This window comes from Myotis yumanensis, unplaced genomic scaffold (genome assembly GCF_028538775.1).
Source record: "Myotis yumanensis isolate MYYU_CA2020_CCGP unplaced genomic scaffold, mMyoYum1.0.hap1 SCAF_1, whole genome shotgun sequence".
NCBI classification, from domain to species: domain Eukaryota; kingdom Metazoa; phylum Chordata; class Mammalia; order Chiroptera; family Vespertilionidae; genus Myotis; species Myotis yumanensis.
In genome coordinates this window covers 11,638,978-11,666,028 of record NW_027223752.1, presented here as the reverse complement: position 1 = coordinate 11,666,028, position 27,051 = coordinate 11,638,978, and the positions used below count along the sequence as shown (strand labels likewise).

At 44.0% G+C, this 27,051-nt stretch overlaps 1 protein-coding gene across 2 annotated transcripts in view; it reads right to left on the bottom strand.

Annotated features, from left to right (window-relative positions):
* The window catches only part of LOC139009746 (forkhead box protein N3), a 237,760-nt gene that overhangs the window by 171,070 nt on the left and 39,639 nt on the right, over positions 1-27,051 (bottom strand). The window contains exon 1 of one of the 2 annotated variants that reach the window (XM_070413849.1): positions 20,695-20,844. The exons of the other annotated variant lie outside the window; for it this stretch is intronic. The gene's annotated coding sequence lies outside the window, so the exon portion shown is untranslated. Of the gene's footprint in view, positions 1-20,694; positions 20,845-27,051 lie in introns of those variants that run through there. 2 annotated transcript variants of the gene reach the window in all.

Sequence of the window (27,051 nt, the reverse complement as noted above, 5' to 3'; positions counted from 1 at the left end):
CCCTAGTAAGGTTTTAGGTCTTCTTTGGGGTTGATAAAGACCTGGAATGGATACGTTTAGTGGCTGGCAGGGAGAGATGAGAGAGATGAGATGAGAGAGATGAGAGAGATAGAGATAGAGACAGAGATAGAGATAGAGATAGAGATAGAGATAGAGAGGAAGGAAGGAAGAAAGGAAGAAAGGAAGGAAGGAAGGAAGGAAGGAAGGAAGGAAGGAAGGAAGGAAGGAAGGCAGGAGGGAGGGAGGGAGGGAGGGAGGGAGGGAGGAAGGGAGGGAGGGAGGGAGGGAGGGATAGAGAGAGAGAAAAAGGGAAAGAGGGAAAGAGGGAAAGAGGGAAAGAGGGAAAGAGGGAAAGAGGGAAAGAGGGAAAGAGGGAAAGAGGGAAAGAGGGAAAGAGGGAAAGAGGGAAAGAGGGAAAGAGAGAAAGAGAGAAAGAGAGAAAGAGAGAAAGAGAGAAAGAGAGAAAGAGAGAAAGAGAGAAAGAGAGAAAGAAAGAAAGAAAGAAAGAAAGAAAGAAAGAAAGAAAGAAAGAAAGAGAGAAATCCATAAGTGCCTGTAATCACCTTCTACCCAGAAAGCCTCGAGGGGATAATGAACTCAGGGCTGGAGGGACCTAGCTGCAGTCCCAGCTCTGCCATCCTGGGCCTATGGCCCGGGTGTGATTCCACAGTCTTGAAGATCCCTTCCATTCTAGGGTGCTGGAACATGACTCTTATCAGCTCTCGGCAAAGGCATTCCTACCCCCTTGCACGATCAGAACCTCGCTGGGCTTATCTATATGTGCAAAGATGGCCCAGACCTTCAGGGCCTCTCCCACTCTCAAAATCTCTTCCCTCTGAAATCCAGAACTGCCCTGACAGCCAGAAAACTATGAATTTCTTAGTTCTACCTGTAGTGCCTTTAAGGGGGCTGAAAGGATATACCAGCACTCTGATATAAAACACCCCCTCCCACACATACACCACCACCACCATCACCACCACCACCAGAGATTATTCTGTGCACAAATGCACCTCGAAAGGCCAGCCAGAGCTTACACAGAGGAGACAAGTAAGAAAATCACAACATCCTCAAAGCCAAACTGAGGTGCGGAGAGCAAAGTTGTCTAAGCTGATGCTGATGACGAGGCCAACCCAGACACACAGTTTCTCCTTCGTAAACTACAAGCGTCCTCCACCTCATCTTCCCTGGTAACACTCCTAACTCTCAGAGACATGCAGTGGCCGCCCACCCAGGGGACCCGAGGAGATCGAGACTCCAGAGGGTCCCCGTTAAAATCCCTCTAGTGGGGACCGTGGAGGGACCTTGCCATCTGGACAGGCTCGCAGGCCTGCTGGTCACCAACCATTTGACCCTTCAGAGCCACCATGAAGACAGCATGGAGGGAACTGAAATGTTTGTTTGGGATCATGCCCTGGCAGAGCTGGGAGGCCATGGTGGAGAAGGGTGAATGCTGGAATGCCAAAGGCCGGTCTTCTCTAATGCTCATGAGCTCTCTGAAAAAAAAAAAAAAAAAATCCCAGTCTGCAATTCATCCTTATAGCCAAGCACAAAGCACAGCTCGAGAAGACACAAACCACAAAATATGTGACAGTCAGCATTCCGGAACCAAAACTGCCACGTTCAGGCCTTGGATCCTGCTTAGGGGCAGCTCCTTTTTTCTCTGGTGGCACCCACCGATTCAAAATTCAACCTAGACACCGAGCTCAGAGGACAGCAATGTTCTCTCACAGTTGTTCCCTGCTCAGGGCTAATGACCCCAGACCACCCTCTGTCTCCTTTTGGAAGCGCTAAGCAATGCCTTGGCCACGTGATCAACCGGTCAGAGAAGTAATGCAGTTCACGATGCTCGGAAGGGGCTCCCAACTGCCCTCCCACTTCCAAGGCAGCTTCGTGAAACTCTTCATTCAGCAGAACTGGGAACCAACGGGACGCTGCGTGCATAACCGATCAACTCCTGGCTCTGAAGTCACTGCAAGCGGGAGAGGGATCAGGGCTGACTTTTGCACCAGGTCTCACATTAGTGACTGCCACTCCTGACACCACAGCGACCCATCCTTGGTCCCTTTCGCTCGCCTCTGATGGCTCCCAAGTTAAATTTCCAGACACCATTTTAAGTCAACTCTGGGAGCCCTGGAGGAAAAAAAAAAAGTTACAAATATCAAAATGGCCATGTGTGCCAGCATTTAGCACTTTGTAGCACAATTTGGATTTCGTGCTTTAAGACCACTTTCTATCAACTAATTTAGAAAATTTCCCTTTAGCAGACTTAGCTGGCTGCCTTTCACTGCCAAACTAAATACTCCACTCTAAAATACACCCCTGCGTACACATGTGATTTCTCCTTTTAGGCTAGGAATGTAATGTTGACATAAATGTCAAATAAAATTAATGAGAGAATGGGCTCTCAAACGGTACTCCTGTGAAGGGAATTTGTTAAGATTGGGACCTTTGAGCCTATATATATATATATATATAATTACATAACACTCAAATGAGGAGAGTCTGAATGTTAAGCTTTAGCGAATTTATCACCTTTGTCAGAAATGCTGTTACCTACCAAAAAAAAAAAAGCAGGTTGCAAGTACATTAAGATGAAAATACCATCAGATTAGAAGTGCATAGTCTGCCACAGCAAGCTTCCCTAGCATTAGCGGGGCGGCCCATCTGCTGGGTATCAAATCCTCCCCTTATCTATACAGAACGCAGATCCGATGTCTGCTGCTCTGCCTGAACACTTCCGCGATTGACTTTGCAAATGGACTTCCTCCCGCCCAACCCAGCTCCTTCCCCCACCCCTCATCCCCAACTGGCCACTCAGGAAGAGTAAAAATGGCAGCGAGAGCAATAACAGGTATTTTCACTCAACAGGCAAGGCACTGCATACTAGCAGAGCGGCTGCCTCCATCCATACACTGATATAACCACTTTGTCTTTTATTTGTAGTCTCCAAAATCTTCCCCAAGTATGGGCAGAATCACGGAAAATCACTCTAATCATCACAAAGAGCCCTGCTCCCAGTAAAGCAGCAAGTCTCTTGTCAAAGTAAAAGGCACGGAGTAAAAGGTCCTATAATACAGCAGAAATCTACATTTCCCCCTAGGCCAAGGGAAGTGGCGAGCAGGACCCACCTGCAGGTACAACAGTCACAATTATGCAGAAAACCTGCCAATGTCTGGGGTGAGCGGATGCCTTAACGGGAGGAGTTTCACAGAAAACAGTCAGTGTTTTAGTTTTCACACTTGAGATTGAATTTTAAGGACTAGATACCACCCATCCCATTCCTTCTTCCTATACTGATCTCAAAATTTTGAAAATCCATGATGGTTTCCCTAAATAAAATTAGAAGGAACAGCCCGGCCTGTGTGGCTCCGTGGCTGAGCATCGACCTATGAACCAGGAGATAAAGGTTCGATTCCCAGTCAGGGCACATGCCTGGGTTTGAGGGCTCGATCCCCAGTGCGGGGTGTGCAGGAGGCAGCCGATCAATGATTCTCTTTCATCACTGATGTTTCTGTTTCTTTCTCCCTCTCCCTTCCTCTCTGAAATCAATAAAAAATATATTTTTAAAAATTAGAAGGAATTATTTCTTCCAGTTACTTGGATACCTCCGTCTCCTGGAAAACTCCCAAAACAACAGCACACCAACCATGAAGGTCCTAGGTGGGATTCCTCCGATGGCAGGAATCATAGACAACCTACAAATTTCTTCTGAGGCTCGCACCTCTTCAAACAGTTCACAAAATCCACATATTCGGGGCGGTGCTAGAGCATCTCTAACTTACAGAGAGAGCACTTCACTATCAGCCTGGAACAGCTCACACTTCTGTTTACTATGAGCTAAGCCTCACCCTGGGTAATTTGAAATGTCTGCAGAGGACCCATGGAACAGTCTCCATTTTCATTCTTCTCGGGGCAATCAGTTCACAACGAACAAATATGGAAATTTTTCTGAGTAGGAAATCCAACTGCCAAAAATAACTCCTTCATAATTCATACGTGCAATCACAATGGCGATTAATAAAAACCTGAAACAGGTCCGAAAAGCCTAAAGCATTAATTACTCTGTTAGATGTCAGGCCTCTACGAAAACCTATGACGGCAGCAGGTTACTCAGACAAATTAAATCATGTGAACTTAGGGCAGAAAAAGAGAAATCTTTACTTGGAGGATCTGCAGGCTGGTGGAGAGACCAGCCCAGGACTCTCAGGGCCCCGTATTTCAGCCTTGAAAGACATTATGAAACAGGCAAAAAAAAATGCCATTGCAATTAAATCTATGCTGGGACAAAAAGTAAAATTACATCCCTTAAAAGACCTACAATCAATGAACGATACTGTTTACATTACGGGAAAACTGACTCTCCCTGAGTGTGTACTGTGGGGCCATCGTTAGCTGATCAATGAGATTCTTTTGGCTTCTGTGACACCACATGCCCAAATCTCCTTTAACGTCAATGAAATCTCCTTCTCAGTGATTTTTCCCAGGCATGTTTTCTTGGTCCAGCCTCTATATTTTAGTGCTCAGGGCTCTCACTTGGGCCCTCTTCTCTGCCCTCTCTGTCTGAATAATCTTACCCACTGACACCTGTAGACACCATCTTCGTGCCAATGACTCTTCACTCACGCCCAACTCTAGATGTAAATAACCCAGCTGCCTCCTGACATCCCAACAGGCATTTCAGTCAGGCTCTCCAAACACAGCTCCTGATCGCCACCTCCCCGCTCCACGTCTTTCCAATCTCAGGAAATGACACTGCCTTCTAAAATCCTAAAATAATTCTCCGTTGCTCCTTTCCCCCTCACCCTACACTTTCTATACATCAGCTTTACTTCTAAAGTACATCCTAAATCCTTCTATTCCCACCACTCCATTTTACCACTCTAGCCAAGCCCCTTCTCTCCCACACTCATACCGTTCAACTGGTCTGTCTGCTTCCGTTCTCCACATAGTAGCCAGAATGCTCTTTTTTAAAAGTGTATCGCAAACAAATAAAACAAAACAGAAACAAACAAAACATATATATATATACAGAACAAACTGATGGTTGCCAGAGGGATGGGCAGAAAAGCGAAAGGATTAAGAAGTACAAACTTCCAGTTGTTTGTTTGTTTTTAAATGTTTTTTTAATTGATTTCAGAGAGAGGAAGAGGGATAGAAACAGCAATGATGAGAGAGAATCCTTGATCAGTTGCCTCCCGCACGCCCCACACTCGGGACTAAGGGCATGTGCCCTGACTGGGAATCGAACTGTGACCTTCTGGTTCATAGATGGGACGCTCAACCACGGAACCACACCGGCTGGGCTGGAAATGAGTTCCTTAATCTCTCTTTCTCTCTCTTTCTCTCTCTCCCTACTTCCCTCCCTTCTTCCATCTCTCCCTCACTCCTCTCTCTAAATGAATGGAGAACATAGCCTCGGGTGAGGATTAAAAAACTATATATATTCCAGAGTTTAAAACATGCATCATTGACTTATAAATAGCTAATACAAATTAGTTTATTAGATCCTAGACAATTTAAGGACTTTAGAACAATTTCACTTCATTAATCTCTCCAGATTAAGTTCCAGTTTGAACATATACTCTATTCGCTATATATATTTTAAAGTCCATAGGAGATAATTATTTTATACAGTCAATATTTACTTATATTTAACTATATAATTATTATTTCTATTGCTCTTCATGCCTTCCTACATCTCTGAGTTTTGATCTGGAATACTTTTTCTTCTGTACAAATGATGCCCTTAAGTATTTCCTTTAGTACAAATCTGCTCATGATAATAAAAAGTGTTTACCTTTCTTCATTTTTGAGGAATCTTTTAGGCAGAGATAGAATTCATAGTTAACAGTTGTTTTCTTTTAGCAATTTGAAGATATTGTTCCATCTCCTTCGGAAGTCTGCTATTTGAGTTGAAGAGTAAGTTGTCAATCTTATTGTTGCTCCTTTGAAGGCCAAACGTACCCACTCCTCCAGGCTTGACTGCTTTTCAGCTTTTCTCTTTGTTTTTGTTTTCAGAAAACTTACTATCCTGTTTACAGGTGAAGTTTCTTTGTATTGACCTGCTTGGTGTCATAGGACTTCTTAATTCTGTGGCTTTGGTCATTTGTTAGTTTTTGAAAATTCTCAGCCATTTTTCCCAATTGTTTTTTCTGTTCCATTTTTCTCCTCTCCTACTGAAACTCATGACATTTATATTAAGAGTTTCCACCATACTTTACATGTCTTTCAAAATCCTGTATTTATTTTCTATTATTTTGCCTCTCCATGCTTTATTTTGGGTATTTTCTTCTGTCCTATGTTCTAGTTCATTAACTCTTCAACTGCATCTACTCCATTTAACTCACAGCTTTATTAAAGTATAATTTCCACACCATAAAATTCACCTACTATAAATACACTCAATGGTTTCAGTATATTAATTCAATTGTGCATTCTTAGATAATTTCCATCACCCTAAAAAGTTAATCTGTATTTTTCCAACCTAGTTCTTGCTTATAATTTTCAGTTCTATGGCAAATTTTTAAATCTTATCTTCTAATTCTTTGAATATATTCGTCACAGTTATTTTAGAGACCATATATGATTAAATCCACCATCTGAATCCTTATAAGGTGTATCTCATTTGTCAATATTTTTCTTTGTTTTTACTCATCTCTCGTCATTTTCATTGGGTGACAGATATAGTACGTGAAAACCTCTAGTGATAACAAGATGTGTTTTTCTCCCAAGAGGCTTTTGGCAGGCACTTCAGCTGGGGACACTAATCTGAAAATATTTGATTTTTGGCTTCAGTCCCTCTGAGAATTTTTCTATTTCTGGTTCATCTTGACTTAGGGTTCCAAATGGAAGTCTCAGTTGTTTATTAGGGCTTCTGCTTTTTGGCAGGTCCTGAATACAATTACCATGCTGCCAATACCATGAGTTTGTTGAAACTTCTGCTAAGTTTCTTAGCCACCACTTTCAGAATTGACAGTTATCTCAAGAATAAGATCCAGAAGCCAGGCTCTCCAGTTAGGCCTTTCCTCCTCTCAAATCTTGGTTCTGCAACTCCTCATTGCCTTGATGCCTCGCCAATGCTTCCAAACTGACGTTTTATTTTCATTTTCACTGTATGCAGCTATTCTCAGCAACAGTTGGTCTGAACAAAGCTGATCTACTCTGGATAGACACATTGACTACCACTGTAAGCGCGGTGATGACAATCACACACACCAGGACACTTTTGAAAAATTAAAGGAGGCACTCACTGTGAATAACAACAGTGGAGCGGTGGGCATAAACCAAAACTATCACAAGTCAGGATATATGGTCTCCCCAATAATAATGCAGGGAATACTTTGCTTAAAAAATACAAATTAACTTCAAAATCACATTGGCCACATCAAGAACATGGAAGTCTTGTCTCTTCCCCTTGTGGTGACTGAATATTTGGCATTTAGGGTAGAATGAGCCCTGGCTCAATGGGGGAAGAAACCATTCAGTAGTTCACTGTATCGATAGAGGGAGTTAACTCTTCCAAGCAACCTGCTAGTTCCTGGACTCTGTATCTCATTAAAGTCCTAGGCTGAGACTTGGTACCTCCAAAAGAGTAACTTTGGAAACGTTTCTAAACAAGAGAAAAATGTTTCTTAAAAGGTAAGAGAGACGCCTTCATGTTGAGAAGAAAGTTAATATAATTTCCAGAAAGAGCACTGTGTACTGTTCCTCCTGAACTTGATCTATTTTATTAGAAATGCTGTACCCTACTCTCATCTGTCAGAAATCCTATGCCCTGTTCCATGAAGGAAACAACATAACAAGTGGAGAGCTTTTCTGTCTTGGCTCTTGAGGAGCTAGACTGGCCACCTGAGTCGTCATCTGGAGCGGCAATTTTCAACCAGCACAAGAATTCCCAAAACATGCAATCCCTGACTAAATAGAGGGCACTGACCTCTTTTCCCTTAGATTGTCATATTGAAAAATGACAGTCCTAGCTAGTTTGGCTCAGTAGATAGAGCGTCAGTCTGTTGACCGAAGGGCCCCGGGTTTGATTCTGGTCAAGGGCACATACCTCAGTTGCAGGCTCCTTCCCGGCCCCAGCCCTGGTTGGGGCTCATGCAGGAGGCAATCAATCGATGTGTTTCTCTCACATTGATGTTTCTCTCTGTCTTTCCCTCTCTCTCAAAATCAATGGAAAAATGTTCCCGGGTGAGGATTAAAAATAAAAAATGACAACAGCCAACACACAGTAGCTGTCCCCTGTGAATGAATCAAAATTATACCTATTTTTGTTAGATCAGCAAAAAGCGTTTTGGTGTGCCACAGAATTTTAGTAATTAATCTATGTGTGCCCTGAGATGAAAGAGGTCGGAAAATGCTGATCTAGAGTGAAAGCCTCGGGCTGGAGAGCTATTCTCTGACCAATGCCAGAGCTAAGCCCAAGGAGATGCGCAAACAAAACATGGTCGATACCTAAATATAGACTCACCACATCTTGTACTTTGTAGCCTGACCATTTCTGGAATTTTGATGATCCTATCCAAGATACAACTCCCTGTGATTCATCTGCATATTTTAGATGGCTTGGTTCAAAACAATGTTTTGTATATAAACAGCACAACATTTTTCCAAAACATGGGCTTTATCGGCATATAAAGTAATTTTCCACATGTACTGTGTTTGCATCTGAGCAGGTGGATAATAGATTAGCTACTAAGACGTTAGTAATCTATTATGGGATTTTTCCCATCCACAACACAGTGTAGTCGAGAAAGAAAACCACTCAATGAAAAGAAAACAAACCATGATGCCAACAATTTAACTCAGTTCCATATGTCATTCTCATTTACTAAGCCCAAAAGCAACATAAATTAAAAATGAAACATTGTGCCCTGGCTGGTGTGGTTCCGTTGGTTGGATGGAGCATTGTTCTATACACCAAAAGGTGGCAGTTTCAATTTCTAGTCAGGGCACATACCCAGGTTGCAGGTTCAATCCCCAGTCAGGGTACGTACAGGAGGCAACTAATCAACCTCGAACATCAATGTTTCTCTCTCTCTCTCTTTCTCTCTCTCTCTCTGTCTACCTCCTCTATCTGCGCCTTCCCTCCCTCCCTTCTACTCTTTCTAAAAGTCAATGGAAAAAATATCCTCGGGTGAGGATTAACAATAAATAAATAGATAAATTGCAAACAGGCTTAAACAGAGTAGATACAGGAAATGAAGAAGACAAAAAAATTACCTAGACTATAGCACATAAAGATATAGAGACAGAAAACATGAAAATGAGATTAAAACATAAAAAAGAGAACTAAAATCTAACATATACCTCATCTGAAATTCAAAAGTAAAAGAGAAGTGTACAGAACAGGGACAAATTCTGAGAATTTTCCAAAAGTAGTGAAAAAAGCAATCCACAAAATCACACACACACACACACACACATCCCAAGGCAAAAATAATAATAATAATAAAGAAATTCATGCCCTGGATGTGTGGCTTGGTGGGAGCACTGCCCTGTACACAAAAAGGTCACATCGATGTGAGAGAGTCACATTGATTGGTTGCCTCCCACACACACCCTGACCTAGGCCGAGATATCAAACTTACAACTAAGGTACATGCCCATGACTGGGAACTGAACCCACGACCCTTTGGTCCATCGGCCCACACTCTAACCACTGAGCCAAACCAGGCCAGGGTGAGATCACAGGTTTGATTCCCAGTCAGAGCACATACCTAAGTTGCTGGTTCTATACCCTGTTGGGGGTGTACAGGAGGCAAGCGGTTGATGTTTCTCTCTCACATCAATGTTTCTCTAGCTCTCTATCTTTATTTCTCTTCTTCCTCTCTACAAAAATCAATAAAAACATATCCTTGGTGAGAATAAAAAAATTCATATCTAGAAAATTTACAATATACCAAAGACAAAAAGCAACCATGAAGAATCTTGAAAAAAGAATACCTTCAGTGTCAAATAACAATTAGACTTAACATTGGATTCTCAGCAGAAGCCAGAAAACAGTGGAACATCTTTAATGTGCTGAGAGAAAATAACTAGAATTTTATACCTAACAAAAATATTTTTATACCTAGCAAAACTATATTTTAAGAAAATAGGAAAAAATAAAAATTTCCACCAAGCCGAAACCAGTTTGGCTCAGTGGATAGAGTGTCGGCCTGCGGACTGAAAGGTCCCAGGTTCGATTCCGGTCAAGGGCATGTACCTGGGTTGCGGGCACATTCCCAGTAGGAGATGTGCAGGAGGCAGCTGATCAATGTTTCTCTCTCATCGATGTTTCTAACTCTCTATCTCTCTCCCTTACTCTCTGTAAAATATCAATAAAATGTATTTTAAAAAAAATTTCCACCAAACAATAACCGAAATCGTTTTCCCTCAATTGATACTCACTAAATGAAATGTAAAAAGAAAAGTAATCTGAGGAGTAGGGATGTGGGAAGGTATTTTAAGGAAAGAAAGTAGTAAATATGTGGGTAAATCTGAATAAACATTTCTATTTTACAATGAGAATGTCTAACATGTGGGGCCTTAATTGTGGAGTGGGGGTCTCAGCTGGTTGGAGCATCGTCCCATTCACAGGGACGATGATTCGAAAGGTCAAAGATTCGTTTCCCAGTCAGGGCACATACCTAGGTTGTGGGTTTAATCCCTGGTCAGGGCACTTATGGGAGACAACCAATCGATGTTTCTCTCTCACATAGATATTTCTCTCCCTCTTTATCTCTCCCTCTCTCTCAAATCAATAAACATATCCTTGGGTAGGGATTAAAAAATAATAGAATAGAAGCGATCAAAGTGCTTCCCAGTGTAGCAATAATAATAATATATTGTGAAAGTTATGTTTCCGTTTTTACATGTTACTTAGTAAAAACTTTGTATGGCCTGTCCATGTCTACATATATCCTATGTGCTTACTAGAATCTCATGACAACGTCTGTGTATCTTACTATGGGTCTTTGAAAACCACTAGACTAGACTATGTGATATAGGAGCCACAGCCTTCAACTGCTGGTACAGTAAGTCTTCAATATCAATAGGTTCTGTGACTTTAAGGGGAAAATGTTATAACAAAACCCTGTTTACCATAGGCTAATTGATATAAACAAGAGTTAAGTTCCTAGGGCAGCTCATCAACATTAAATATGTTATCATGTTACAACAAAACGACTTTGAACAAAATGGTGTTATCCAAGAACCTGCTGTATAGAATAAGCAGTACCAATGGGCCAGAGACCTACTAGTAGCTCCTGAGAGCAGAGGCTAGCCGACCTAAGGAGCCTGAGTTTGCTCATCCTCCATAAGAAATAAAAGGGAGATGTGTGCTCGCCACCCCTTCCCACACACGCCACCACAGGCAAATAAGAGGACACCATGAAGGAAGGAATGGACATCGTTTTCCTAAGACACAATTATCTTAAGCAACTGTTTGGATTATCAAACTAAGTTTTAAAATGGATGGGATCAAAAGTGATGATTCTTTTCTCTGATAACCAATGGGTGTTTGCTGGGGAAGAAGATCTGCTGGAGACAAAATGAACAAATTGCATATTCCCTGCACAGGGAGTTGCAGAGTGGCTGAAACAGGTGACTCCACAATGCGTGAAGAGAGGAAGACGAAGGCTATGGTCAGGGGATGAGATGAACAAAGGCAGGAGCTGGAAGGAGTGAGGCCAGTTCAGAGACTCAGAGACAAATAAACCCTGACCAGCTCTGGGGGCATTCCCTGAGCACTAGTGGGTAGGGCCAGATTAGGGAAGGTCTTGAATGTTAGACAGAGGAGGACAGAGTTGGTAAGGTGAGCAACAGGGAGCTACCGTAAGTCCCAAGTAGAGGCATGACACCAACAGCATACAAACGTAGCTGAAAACAATATAAGCTGTAACTACATGCCAGGCTCTGTGCCAAGGGCCTATCAGGGGCTTTCTGATTAGCCTTCGCAATAATCCCTTCAGGACTTCCACATTACTGAGTCTTAGGTTATGGTGAAATGCAAAACAAGTGGGTGCCCAAGTTTTCCAACCTGGGAAACAAGAACAATGGTTCAAACAAAGGAAAACAAACAGAACGAAATGAATGCCCCCATCGAAAACTGCTGCCTGAATGTTTAGACTCTGAACTTACATCAATTTCTCTTATTCCCATTTTTCACACTGAAAAACCACTGTCCCAGGATCTTCCTTCACTGTGAAGTTTGGAGGACCAGTAAAAACAATTTTTCTCCTAACATGTCTACAGTTCTGAGACTGTGGGGGGAGATGAAGAGCAGAGACTGATGGTAGGAGATGCTGAGGCCCTGTCGTGCCTATGAGGCCTTCCTATCTTCGTGCACACCCGCCCGGCCTTCAACGGCAACCCACAGCATCAACAAGCCCCTGAGAACCTTCTCGGCCAAAGCCCCCTCTGCCAACTTGCCCACCACCCTTGAGTGCTGGGAATCCAGGCCCCCTGAGAGCAGCCATCAGCCGGTGACTGAAAGCGACATGTGGTCTGTTGGACACAAGCTCTCAGCCAGCTGCAGGACGCCCGAGCTCCCCTGCACAGTGGGAAGTGGCGAGTCACAGCACTATTGGATGCCTCTTTCTCATCTCTCACAGATGCCCCCTACTGGTGTCTTCCTGGGATTGTCTCCCAAGTAAACTACCTGCCCTGGAGACCTCACAAGGTCAGCTTATAAACAAAAACAAGAGGCGTACACTCAGGGAGGAGCTCAGGGAAGGAGTGACTTCCCTCCCTCTACATCAGCTTAGAATGTGAACTTCAAAAGAAGGATATTTAGGGGGAAATGGGGAAATCTGTAATAGTGTCAACAATAAAAATAAAAATATTTTTAAAAGAACGATATATACAGTCTAAGAAGCCAATCAGAGCTACGGAGCAGATAGGATGTCTGGGAGTGATCTCTTCACCCTTATGTTCCGTTCACAGAGCACAGCTCCTAGTATGCCACAGGTGCTCAATAACTGTTCACTAAATAAGTGGCTGGATGGTTTGTCTCCCCTAATGTGAAGATGTATCTTTGGCACGTCCCTAGTTCAACTCTTTAAAATGATTGCATGCATGTGAAATCTGTGACAGCATGTATGTGAAATATGAATTAGTTCCATCAGATTCTGACCATTCTCACCTGAAGTCTTTAAGAGAATGACAAAGTGCTAGCACCGGCTTCACCAAAAATGTCTACCCTGTTCCCACTGCAGTTCCAGCTGAACACACGTATTCTAGGCACAGTGGGTCCCCCACTCGAGCACAAAAGCAGAGCTCCCTGCTTAGATGAGGAAGTCAAACTGACCTGCTCCACTGGTACTGTATAAATCCATTTGGGGAACCATTTTTCTGCCAAGGGCCATTTGGATATTTATAACATCATTCACGGGCCATACAAAAGTATCAGCTTAAAAATTAGTCTGTTCTATTTGGTCAAACATTTGATTAACTCATCCCTAATGCCTTGGCAGGGCCAGACCAAATGATATGAGGCCTGTAGGCTGAACGTTCCCCACCACTGATTTAGGAGTAAGGGAGACCCAAGAAGGGGATACTGAGTATCCTGCTAATCTGACAAACTAAGCCCATTTTTTCATTCAGAAAGAAATAAAAGAGATGTCATTGTATCTGCACCCCTGAATTTGTTGGGCAGTTCATACGAAGTATAAAACTCAATGTGGTGGAGGAAACCCGTTTCTGTGGATGCCACCAACAGAAAAACTACAAGTAATATCTGGGCAACTCAGGAAAGTCAGATCCCTATGTGGTAAGGGCCTTTCATTGACCAAACAGGTGAATGTGCTCAGAGGTAGAGGAAGGGAAATGCAGAAGATGAAGATGATTTAAGGGAGATAATCACTAATGAGGGAACTAAAAAGTCCCTCCCATCACTAATGGTCAGATGGGAACACATAATGACGAGAAGCATAATCCTATTTCTTACCAGAATCACAACAAATTTTCCCCACCCAACACTGCCATTTTTCCCAGGAAGAGACTCCATTTTTAGCTTGGAAGGGGGAGTCATGGACCCCGGAACAGAAACAGAGGAATGGCTATGAGAGTTAGTAGGGTGGAAAATGCCTGGAATTTGGAGTCAGGGTGAGAACTACTTGGAACCAAAGAGTGTGGCTCTGACAACATAGTTGCCTCCGTTTTTCATCTGTAAAATGGGATACTAATGTATATTATCATTACTTAGTAGTGGTGGTATATTAATACTAGGTTATTATAAGAAACAATTGAAATAATGTAGGAGCAGCACCAGACAGAGGAAAGCCCCTTACCAGTGTGATGTGATTTTTCTAGATCACCCAACATTGCCAAACTTACCCAGAGTAATTTTTTTCTGTTTCAAGAGACCATTCTAAATACTCAATCTAGTCCTAATATGACTGTCCTAATTTGGGCATGTATTCACTAGTCAGTAAGTGGTCATTGTTTTCATTTTAAAGGCTGCAAAAAAAGTTAAGTTCACCTCATCAGAAAATCTCAGAGTACGGAGAAATATCTGAGGTTATCTAACATCTAACCTTGTGTAACATACTAAAATTCCTTCTCCAAGTAGGACTTGTTACTATCGGAATCTTAAGAAAATAACATCTGTGAAGGTACCAGAAAATAACTCCGTAAAACATCTGGAATCCTGCAAGAATCGGCAACTTCAGCAATGTCCCGGTAACTGGAATGCATGAGTTCCAAAACAAAAGTCCCTAAGAACATCAGAGTATAAACGCTCACTCAAGAAGAGCCACGGGTCTATTATCATGAATATACCTTGGGACAGCTCTGTTGGTTTTCTATTTCAGGTGGGAGGAGGAATAAGATAGCTTCCAACAGCCTAAACAGGAAAACCTTATTCAACACAATTCAACAAATAAAAGTTAATCACAATCATTTTCATCCACTACCACAAGCAACTATTTTGTGCTTGTATTAGTTTCATCTTTGCAGAGGAAAGATTTTCTTAAAAAAAAGAAAAAGTCCCCTCACAAGTTGTTGGAAGACTTCCTGGGACATTGCTGATTTTAATCACCATCTCTAACCCCACGCAGGTAACAGAAACAAGGCAAAGGCAGTGGAAATAACAGGAGAATGGAGTGAAGGGTCTGTATGTTCTCCTACAAACGCCCCAACTGCACAGATTCCAGGAAACAACGCAGGGAGGTGGGAACGAGAAGCACAATGCTACTCCAGTTTGCCTGCCATCCCTACGGACTTCTCCTCCCCTCCGTAACAGTGCGTGGCTCAATGGTTGAGCAGCCCACCCATGAACCAGGAGGTCATGGTTCAATTCCCAGGTCCAGGCACATGCCTGAGTTGTGGGCTGGATCCCTAGAGTGGTGCGTGCAGGAGGCAGTCGATCAATGATTCTCTCTCATCGCTGATGTTTCTATCTCTCTCCCTCTCCTTTCCCGTCTGAAATCAATAAAAATATATATTTTTTTAAATCAAGAGTAGAAGTAGAGGGGATTCCTCTGTCTGCCACCCCTAGAAATCTTAATACTTGTAGTTTCTGGGATGTAAAATAGGAGGACCAAGCCCAATCCCGATACTGCCATTTTAGTCAATCTCATAATACTAGTAGAGGAGATAATTTGAATATCTGTATATATAAAAGCCTAAGCAACCATCTGACTGTTCGATCGTTTGCCTGGTAGCTATGGCGCACAATGACCACCAGGGGGGCAGATGCTCTGACCAATAGAGGAGGGAGTCCAATTCCTTGCTGAATCAGCTGTGAGTTAGGTTGCTGCTGGGGCACTGTTGGCCCCAAATCTGCTTCACCCACACCCCAGACCCAGAGAGAAGGGAGCCCAATTCTGGGGTGCGTCACCCGAGAACTGCCCTCTCGCAACCCGGGACCCTTGGGAGATGCCGGAGAGCCAGTTTCGGCCTGATCCCTGCAGGCCAGGCCGAGAGACCCCACCGGTGCACAAATCCATGCACCGGGCCTCTAGTATTTGACAATATGCAAATAACAACTGTGTGTTATCATTTTACTCAACACTCAAAACACCAGTGAGTCTGCCAGGCAGATTATATGGTTTGGCAAACTTTCATGAATGACATTTAATATGAAATAACTTTCACTGACAGATAGGATAACAGGGATATAACATATCCTGAGGTGGTAAGAGAACAGATCCGTGCATTTGAGTACAATCATAATCAACGGATCTCGAACCCCTCCGTGCTATGTTTCTTCGACTTGTAAGGAAAGGAGGCCCTGGTTTGTACGTAACCCCATAAGACATTCTTTATCCTTCCCTACTTATAGACTAGACCAGGGGCTTTTTTCATGCTTCTGTCCGGTCCAATCTTTCACTATCTACCTGCTGGCTTATTTTAACACATTGTATTGCATACCATTTTCCTGCTCACTCTGAAAACAAGCACCCTCTTAAATTGTCAAGACAAAAGTTCTCTCTGCAGCTAAGATGTTCCAGGACTCTGCAAGCCACTCCCTCCGGCCTTCTTTAGAGGATATTTTGGGCACTTTAAAAGCTTTTTGACTTGTGTCCAAAGCAGTCCTAGGGTATGTCCCAGGCACAGGGGGTGAAAGCAGGCTCTTGGTTCCCTCAAAGAAACTGTTTTCATTCCACTCATATATTAGAGTCTCACATCAGATTTCATTTGGTGCTAAATATCAATAAAAAAATGATGCCTTCAAAAGGGCGTAAACACCATAGCAACGACAAATGGTTCTCTCTCTCAGGTGCTCCTAACGCCCTCCCCAGGCTGCCCCTTCGGATGGAGGTTATGTCCTTTTTTCCTTTAGAGAAGCTCACCTTACTTCCAAAATTTGAAACATATATGAATTAAAACAAATATATTTATATTTACAATATCCAAAAATAAGCCAGACTGTGGCACAATAAATCTTTTCAAAGTTAAGATTTGTTTCCTTATATGGACGCAAAACCCCACCCCAACCCCCAATTTCCAACCCTCCCCCAACATCAAGTTTTTGTCATCAGAAAAGAAGGCATATACCTGACAGGTAGTCTTTATGCATTTTTTTCCCCTTACACTCAAAAAGAATGAAGCTGCCTCTCTCCCTTCACCTCTCCAGGTTAACCCAAAATCAAGACTGGCAATGTGGTTGGTATTTCAGACTAATTATTAGAAATTGGGCATCGCTATCAAAAGATGCCTGCTACCGTGCGTACGTGTGCGTCTGACAACTGAAAATGAGTTGGAACTTGAGTATCTTGTTAACTTGTGTTGGTAAAAGACGTTGTACATGGTAGCATAATGATCAGTTTTTCAGGTCCCAAAGTAAATAAATAAGTAAACAGACACGCCAAAGGTTTGAAGGGACTTAATGGAGCTCCGCAAAGTCCCTTTAGAAATGAAGTGTTCTGAGCAAACTGTCTGACAGACCATGGAGAATGAAGGGAGATTCTAGAAACCAACAAATCCCATTCATTTCCTTCTGTTTGTAAAAACAAGCAACTGACAAGTTTCCTGCCAATGAACACAGTCACAGATAAGAAAGCTCCCTACAGGAAATCCTTTGCTCAAAGAGAACAGTTGTGCCATGAAACTTAACCTTTTCACCAAACCCATTAACTATAGGACATGGGATCGTGAAATATACCTAAATCACCCCAGCAATGTTAGGGTCCTCTCCACCTTCTCTCTCCCCCAATGCAATTAGTTGATGAAAACAAAGCAAATTTGCTGCTTTTTTAAAAGATCAGTGTTAATGAAATTCGATTTAAAACTGACCATTTTCAATTAAGATAAAGCAATACAAGGCTCTAAATCATCATGATTGGAAGCTATTACTGAATGAAGACACAGAACTTAACATGTGAAGGCTACCATTGGAAAGATGAGAGGAATACAGGAAACGCGTTGGCTCTATATTTAGAAGGTTCAGTGTTCATCCCCAAAGTCAACATTCTGGAGAGGGCCTCTTTGGTATGTCACTTAGCAAAGTGAAATGGGGGGGAAGGGGTGTCTCCAAACTTTCCTTTCCTCCCCTCACTGCAACCAGTACCAACCAAGACATTGAAAATATTTACAACCTTGATCTGGGAGCACCTCTCAATTACCCTAAGAACTAAAGCATTCTTCTCTATTCACAAAAGAACAGGAAACTTTTCTAAGTTCACCAAATAATCATAGTTTCAGTTTTGAAACCGTTCTTATTTCAATTTCGGTTTCCCCTTCCTGCATTGAAAACACCTTCCTTGTCCTTCCCAAAGCCCCAGGCATGGTCTCCATTTACCCCTGCAGGAGGCAGCCTTGGGGCCCGGTTCCAAAATGCCCAGGTTCTTGGAATTCAATTGTGAGAGTTCAACTCCGAACCCTCTTGCAAAGGGAAGGTCTTCATTACACGTCCCCCAGGCGACTCTTCCTCCACAGGTGTGTTACTGGTCTTCACAGCTCTAAAAAGAGTTTGGTTCTAGCAGGAGACAGACAAATCAATCTGATGTCACAATTAAGCGCTCCAATACCTTCCTGGCCTTTCCTTGCATAACTCAGAAGCAGCAAAATGCCAAGTAAGCACGTGTGTTCATCCTTGCTTTCAGGTTTTCCCCCCCCTCACATATTTTCAATAAAATAGTTATGAAATCTAGGAGACTGCATTTTTGATTGTTGTTGTAAAATGACCTTGATTTGACAGGCACAGTCTCAGGTTTCAACAGATGCTGTGGGAAAGCTTACAGAGGCCAACATGTTCTCCAGGCATCTGTGATGACATGCAGGATTTTTTTTTTTAAGTGGTGGTTATGGGAGTGTATGTATGGAGGGGGGGGGTACTCTTCTCAGTTTCCATGACAACCATGTCTCCACTCACGGTTATTAGATACCATCCACTTCCTGTGTCTAAATTTTTAAGCCAATCAGAAAAGTGTTTATACATTTAACAACTTATGGGACGCTGCTCCTTTAATTGAGGTGGTTTAAGGCTCAAATGGAGATATCTGCACCGGCCTTATATTTTTCCTCTTGTGGATATAATATTCCATGGTATTTACTAACCCGTATTCTTAGAAGGTAAAGAGTGACCTTTTTTTCTTGGACTTGAAATGCATTCTCCTCAAACCAGATGTCACAATTCCTTATAATAGTGTGCAAGCCGATTTTGCCTGTTTGCTCTTCGTTGCCTTTATGTTTCACTGTTGCGGACGGAAACTTAGTGCCTGCTCCATGCCAGTGCACAGACACATTACCAAAGTCAAGATACAGTTAAGCATCCATCCGCGGATGGTGCTATTTCAATATTCAGATTTTAAAAAAATGCGTAGGAAAAATTATCCTAAGTTGAATAACTTGGCATTCTACAACTCCTGAGAAGAAAAAACCATCTAGAAGGGACTGTAAAGTGATACGTCTCTACATGTAGGCTAGTCGCTGACATCTGCAAAGAAATTTGCCACCAAAATGGCCTACTTTAATCTGCATAGAAATAAAGGCAAAAAAAAATTAAACTTAAAGGCACCTCGAGCAAACGGCACCCGACTTAACAATCAATCTGGCAGAAATCTGTGCACAAGGAGGCTCATCTGAATTTACAGGGTGGTTGTAAAAGAAGGTTTGGGGGTGGCTGTTTTCCCAAGTCTGGGTCTCCCGCAACCAATCAGTGTGAGAGTTCAAGTGAGCCCTAGTCATCGGTGCAGGCTCCCCAGCTCTGCACTCTCCGGGCTGCACTCCCCTCTGGAAGGCAGAGCTGGCGATCAATGAGAAACAGGGAACAAAAGGCACAACACAGGCTCTCTTCCTCAGCTCGGGAAACGATGCCCTCTTACCTCAAGGAGCCAGTCGCACCCTGCCCGCCACAGCTCCACGCGGGAGCTCCCGGCTTGCAGAGGAGGCACATTTTACACTGGCAATCATGTGTCCCAACTGCTGGGGAACTCGTCACCTTAAGCACATCCTGTGACAGAGGGGCTCCGCGTTCCCCACCAGGGAAACTAATCCAGGAAATCAATGAACAATCCTCACCATTAGAAGCTGCCCAGGAAGAACGTGTGCACCCTTCCCCAAATGTCATCCCGGGAGCATACACAAAGCCTGAGACATAGTCTCTCCAGCCTCCCCCCGCCAGGCATCATGGTTTTCTCCTCAAAACAATGTTTCTCCAAAAGGAGAAACAGTCTGACTGCCCTCCAAGGAAACTCTCCATCCGGAGGTGTCACAGCAGCATAACCAGTTACAGCCTCGGAGGAGAGCCGGGACTGCCCACAGATTGGAGACTGTGTATAATTGATGGCAACACAGTTGCGACAGCAATGCTGGAAACTGCCCGAGCCCAACTCCACATTCACCTCGGCGGTTCCTTGAAAATAAAAGTAGCGCCCGGGGAGCCCACAAAAGTAAAGCCCGAGGAAGTAATTAACAGAATTACACCAATTACTTGAATTATTAAAATGATCCATTTGTCTATTATTTTAAAATTTTTTTCTTTAAAAAACGACTAGCCACAAATTCCTGAGAAACTTTTTTTTTTTAAATGAACTTACTTTTGAGACAAAACTAATGAAAATATGCAACTTGCCATCCCTGGATCGTTCCCCCATGGGCTGCGTGCTATCCATCAACCAAGCCAGGTGGAAATACGGGGCGGACACCTTAAAAAAATCAAAGGGTGCCCCCAAATGCAGCAGCCTGAGCAGCGAGGGCTGCTCGTGACAATGCTGAACCCGAGCAGAAGAGCAGGCGGCAGGAAATGAGCCCCATTGTCGTTACCTTCGATCGCCGGCCCCCCCGCGGCTTCTCGCGGCTGCATTGGGGGGCTGCGGCGGATGGACTCGCGGGTGGCCCACTGCCGGGTCGTGCCGTCTCCCGGCGGAGCTGCAGCCCAACGCGGCCGGAACCCCGGCTCCAGCCCCGGCGCCCGCCCGGGGTCGGCGGCGGCTCCTACCCGGCCCGGAGCCCCGCTGGGTCCTAGTGCGCGCCGGCCGGGGGCCGGGTCTGTGCCCGCCTGTAAGGCAAGCAGGCTGCTCAGGAGAGCCGTGAATCCCCGCGAAAACCGAAACACCCGCCTGTCTGCCCCTTTCGAAACCAAACTCCGTCCGTGCGGGTGAGCCGGAGCTCACTGTCAAACCCTGGTGTGAGACGGGAAAGAAAAGCGTTGGCTGCAGCTGGACTCAGGGAAGGCGGCTGTGCCTATCTGCAGCCCCAGTGTAAACCTAGGGTTTCCATATGTTTGCCCGGTGCACGTGTGATCGTATACTACTATATTCACAGACGGTAAGAGGCAGTGCGGGTTCAACAAAGACAGGTTTCAAAAATACCACGCTAAAAAAGAAAAAAGGCTAACGATGTTGACAATCGTTGTTCCAATTATTTTTTTTTTTCCTAACAGGTTCCTTTGCATTTTTGCCTTCTCTTATTTACATCATATGCTATTTTAAATAACAAAGGCCCATATGGCTAAACACGTAGACATCTGATTTTCAAAAGACCTCAAAAATTGCATCAAAGCATGCACTCGTGTGTCTCCTAAGAAATCAACAAGAAAGAATTAATGGTGGCATATGGTGTGCCTCGTAGAGAAAACTTAATTACAAGTTAAAACAATTGCAAAAATTTACAAATTCTGTAAACTGAACGTAAATTATGATCCTAGATGTATACCCAAAGCAGTGTGTGTACAATGAGGACACGTGCAAGTTCTAAATTTCTTTTGACTGTGGGAAGGGTGTTACGTGAACCCCCTATAACAGATTACCCACACTGTTCCCCAAAAGGGCTTTCAGTGACCTCTCAGGACGTTCATTCACTGCAGCCCACCTGGAAAGGCAACTTTTAAACTCGCAAGTGCTCATTTAAGGGAACAATTCTATTAGCCCTTAATTCAAAACAAAAGCGCTTTCATTTCAAAAGCCTGTTTGAAAGGCTTTAAGACTGGGCAAGCTTTCTTGTCTATCTTTGATATTTCCAAGGGTGAAGGTCACGATTCTGTAAAACTGCTAATAACAATGGTACGTGGTTTGACACCAAAAGGGAAATCAAATATGTGTTTTCTGAGTCCTATTTTTGGAGCAGAAAAGGTCCCTTTGAAATCACTCTTGCCTTCCTCCTTCCCAATTATAGCTAAATAAATGTAATGGAAGATTTCTAGTATTAATTAAACATCAAAAGCATCTTTTCTGCTGCCTTATGTCCATGCAAAGGACTAGTCGTACTATGTTACACTTGTCGATCTTCAAAGTACGGTACTTGCACATACATCTCATGTGACCTTTATCACATTCCTTGTGATAAGACAGACATGTAATTCCCAATTTGTAAGTGAGAAAGTGGAGGTATCGAAGGGTAAAGTGACTTGTCCAAAAATCACATGTCCAACAGATCCCTGCTTTTTCAAGTGCACCGCTAGCTTCCAAACTATCATTTCTCCATAACGACTGTGGAAAATGAAGTTTCCAAAACAAAAAATGCAGGGAGGTTTCTGTAGTCATCCTTTTTTTTACCTGTATTAGGGCTGCAATTTACCTGGTTGAAAATATCTTAGTCTCTGCTCATCAAGATGGCAGGTGAGGCCCAGGCTGGTCAGGTTTCTATCCTGCGGCTGGTCACAGGGCACCCCGGCAGAGAGAAACCTTCAGACTCTAGGGCTGAGCAATGCGCCTGTCGCCTAGGCAGCTTTCTGCTCTTTATCAGACACTCATCATGGACTCCACTTTACATGCAGAGGAGTGACGTTTTCTCAAGTGGAACTTGGTTTTCTAGGTGCCATTCCAGCACTGAAGGCCCTAGAAAACCCTAGAACCTCAGACGTTTCAGAGACCTGGTGGCCTATTCGTGATGTCCGGGGTGTCCCTGCTTAGACCCGGTAACTACCGGGGTGCCACCTCCCGGTTCTCCTGCACCCATGGGAAAGTCACCAGCCATTTCTGCTTGTGGCAGTCCACCTCCGCCTCCCCTCTGCCGAAAGGAAATGTAACTTCTCTGATGATGTGTCCCAACCTAAATGCCAGCCAGGTGAGGGATGGGTGACATTTAGCTGTAAAGACAGAAACATTTTTATTCTTAAAAATGAGTCATTCCATTGTTTTGTGCAGCTCATAAGGAAGAAGCTAGGCATGGCAGCATTGCTGGAAGATATGGATGACCTTCCTTAGGAATCACTTGGAGGATTGATGCATGACTTCATTCCTTTGTTGAAAACTGGTCTAGCCCTGACCTGTGTGGCATGGTTGGTTGGGCATCATCCTGCGCACCAGAAGGTTGACTGTTTGATTCCCGGGGGGGGGGGGGGGGGGGCGACGGCGACGACACATGCAGGAGGCAGCCTAGCAATGTGCTCGCGCTCTCTCTCTCTCTCTCTCTCTCTCTCTCAAATTCAATTTTAAAATCTTAAAAAAAAAAAAAAAAAAAGAAGCCTTGTCTACTTGCTTTACAGTGACACCATCCATGTGGCTTTCAAATGTTGCAAATGCTAGGCTCAAAGTAACCTTAGCACCAATACGAGGTGATGAAGCTGAAAAGAAATGCTGGTGTTGAGCATTACTCAAAGCTAGAGCTAGTCAAAATAAACCACTCATTCATTCATTTGATTGTGTATATTTCAAACATTGAAAACCTACTATGAGCAAGGGCTATGACTATAAAAAAAAAAAAAAATACTGCCCTCAAAGCACTAGTCATCATTTGGGGCCTATGGGCAGGCAAACAGTTGAACTGCAGAGCAGTGGGGTAAGTGCTGCAATAAAACCATGTCACAGGTGCTGTGTGTTCAATGCCAACGATCCCAGTGCTGGGCCAGTTCGTCTTTAGAGCCATTCTCAGCCAGGCCCCCTGCTCTGTATTGCTAGGAGCAGCCTCTTACAGACCGACTGGAGGTGAGAGGAAAGTAAAAGCTAAAGAAATTCTCCCCTGCCCTCTTGACTTTGACGGCATTTCCAGCACTGGCTGCAAGTGGCCGAGTGACCCCAGCCCCCGGCTTAGGTAACACTGCCACTTCCTGTTAATACTCCCGCTTAGGATGTTAAAGGCTTCCTGCTGAAAAGCTTTCTGGGTAACTTCACCTTCTCCCGTTTGCATCTCAGATCCTCCGTCACCCATATGAGCAATCCCCTGCATTAAATCCCTCTGTGCACATCAGTAAATTCCAGTGGAAGAGCATCTTACAAAATACCTCAGCAGTACTCCTCAAAACTATCAAGGTCACCAAAAACAAGGATATGCTGAGAAACTGTGACAGCAAAGAGGAGCTTTAAGAAGACATGCCAATTAAATGTGTTGGGGTATGCAGGGTGGGATCCTAGCACAGGAAAAGGATATCAGGTTATAAACTAAGGAACACAGAATTAGGATGGGCTTACCTAGTAATAATGTATCAATATGGGTTTATTGAGTGTAACAAAATATCACACAGTAACAAGTAAGATGTTAATAATAGGGGAAACTGTGAGATATGTGGGAATCCTTGTAGTATCTTCTCGGTTTTTCTGTAAATATAAAACTTATAAAAAATAAAGTCTATTTTTAAAAATTCCTTCTACGGTAAACATTTGAAGTGGTTTTGTTTCCCGCCTGCAAAAACCCTGTTGCCTCCCTTCCCAAGCGGGGGCAGACCTGACCCAGCAGGTCCCGAGCTTTTTTACAGGGAGATAAGCAGGAAGTTTAACAGTCAGGATATCAAGAAACATCCCAGCAAGGGATCAGGCTGCTCTGGGAAACCAGGAAAAAGCCTGGATCTGAAGCCAGAATGTGGTCAGGAACAAGGATGATGGGACAGGGGAGAGGGATGTGAGTGAGGAAGCCACGGCAGCCGGCCAAGGTGTGGAGCCAGGACCTAGGGTCCATGCCTGAGAAGGGAGACTTGAGCCTGCTTTCAACCGGAAGTCAGAATGACCTGGGGTGAGTGAGGGGCTGGCCCTGGGCTCTCTGGGAGCATAGACAGAAGAGGAAGAGGGGAGAAAGGGCATGGGGTGCAGGAGGGGAAGAGGAAGAACAAGAATCATAGCAGCTAACAGTCACTGAGTCATTTTACCTGCATTTTCTCATTTCAAGTTCCTCATAAGCAAGGCACTATTTTTATTCCCATTTGACAACTGAACTTACCCAAAATTGCATCGATATTTAGGGGCAGAATTACAGCTCAAATCCAAGTCTGTTGGACGCCAAAAGAGGCTCAAGAAAACACCCTGCCAGGCAGTCTTGGTAGAAGCTATGAAATTGATCTTCAAGGACAGTAGGGGTAGGATGTAAACAAGAGTGGGGAGAAGAGGGTCCCCATGGAGGGGACATCCCAGGATAGGGAAAGGCATGGAGGGATGAAAATGGGAGGCAGGATGGAGAGCAGTGTGGCCAGAACGGAGGTTTCAAATGAGGAAGTGCCTGTGAATCCCGCTGGAGATGAGGCTGGGCCAGTGTCCACCAGGTTTGAACTTTATCTTGCTTTCCACATGGCAAACCCTTCATCTCCCTTAAACCTTTGCTCAAATGTCCCCTGCTCCGTTTCTCTTGATCCTCCCAATCCTGCTCTATTTATTTTTTCCTTTTTCTCTTGCACTTATCACCTTCTAATACATTACTAATTATTCATTGTTTCTCTCCCTCTCCCCTACTTCACACATGAATAAAAGTTCCACAGGCTAGGAATCCTTGTTTTGTTCAGTGATCATTTCCAAACACAGTTTCTGGCCCGTTAAGTTAGTAGGTGCTCACTTTTTTTTTTTTAACTGAATGAATGAAGTTAGTAAGTAAGAAGGTGTTTTTATCAATTGGGGTTCTCCAGAGAAATAGAACCAATTGATTATGGAAGCTGCCAAGTTCTAAGATCGGCAGTCAGCAAGATGAGGACCCAGAGCCGATGCTGTGGTTCCAGTCCAAACACCAGCAGAAAGAAGACCCAGGAAGCAGGAGAGAACTGATGTCCCAGCTCAAGGCAGTCAGGCAGGATGACTCACCCTCACTCAACCTTTCCGTCCTGTTCAGGCTCTCACCTGATTAGATGAGGCCCACCCACACTAGAGAGGGCAATCTGCTTTATTCAGTCCACAGATTCAAATGTTTATCTCATCCAAAACACCATCACAGACATACCAGCAAAATGTCTGACCAAATATCTGGGCACCCCGTGGCCCAGTCATGTTAACACATAAAATATTCACCATCTGAGGATTGAAGGGGCTCTGTGTTTTACAAGGATCCTCCTAGGACCTATGTGGAAGATAATTAGAGGCAGCAAGCTTAGTTCAGGCAAGAACGGATGCAGATCTGAAGGAAGCCATCACCTGCAGTTTCAGATAACCCCTCAGTGACCTCTGGGTGCCACATGACGTCAAATGCGCCAAAGGTACATGCGCAGACACAGCTTCAAGAGGGATCATCAGAGTGCAGCGTCCAGAAGAGAACAGACTAGAGGATGTGTCCTCTGGCCTCTCTGTTCAGTTGGAGCAGACACGAGTGGGGGTGTCTGTCTGCCTGGCTCTCCTTGGGGGATTTTTCCATTTCACATGATGGCCCTGGTATTGAATGGGAGCAGACTTCTTATGGGAAGACCCTCTCTCGCTGACCATATGATTGGCTCTGAGTGGGCCCTTGGCCCCAGGCCAGGCCTCTCCGAGTCCTCTGGAATTTTCTAACTGAAGCTGGGGACGGGGGCCCTTTTCCAGCCTGGTTGCCAAGCTGTAGGGGGCTTCCAGCAGCCACATCCTCAGTTTGTGGGCTCAGGAGAAGGCTAACAATCCACCTATTAGGCCAAGCAGGATATAAAACCAGGATGAAAGCCTAATATAAACGCTGGATTACCCAAATAAACCTTTTCCCCTCCATTGTCGTAAACAGTTTAGATTAGGCTGTATACATAGCCACCGGGTATACACAGAGGCACAGAAATCCTCCCTCTGTTGGAGAGAACCCGGCAATGCTAACTTTCTAGATCCAGGCAGTATCAGGTTAGATGAAAAGAGAGATTTTTCCACTTGCTTCTTTGTAGGCTTTCCACCGCAATAAAATGCCACCCGCCTTCAACCTATGGAGTCGCAAGCTTTCACCTTCTCCGTGAAACCCACAGGCCTGCCCTTTCGGGAGCACACACTCAGGAGACGGTGAAACAGCACGTGACCCAGACTTCATTACTTTCACCCA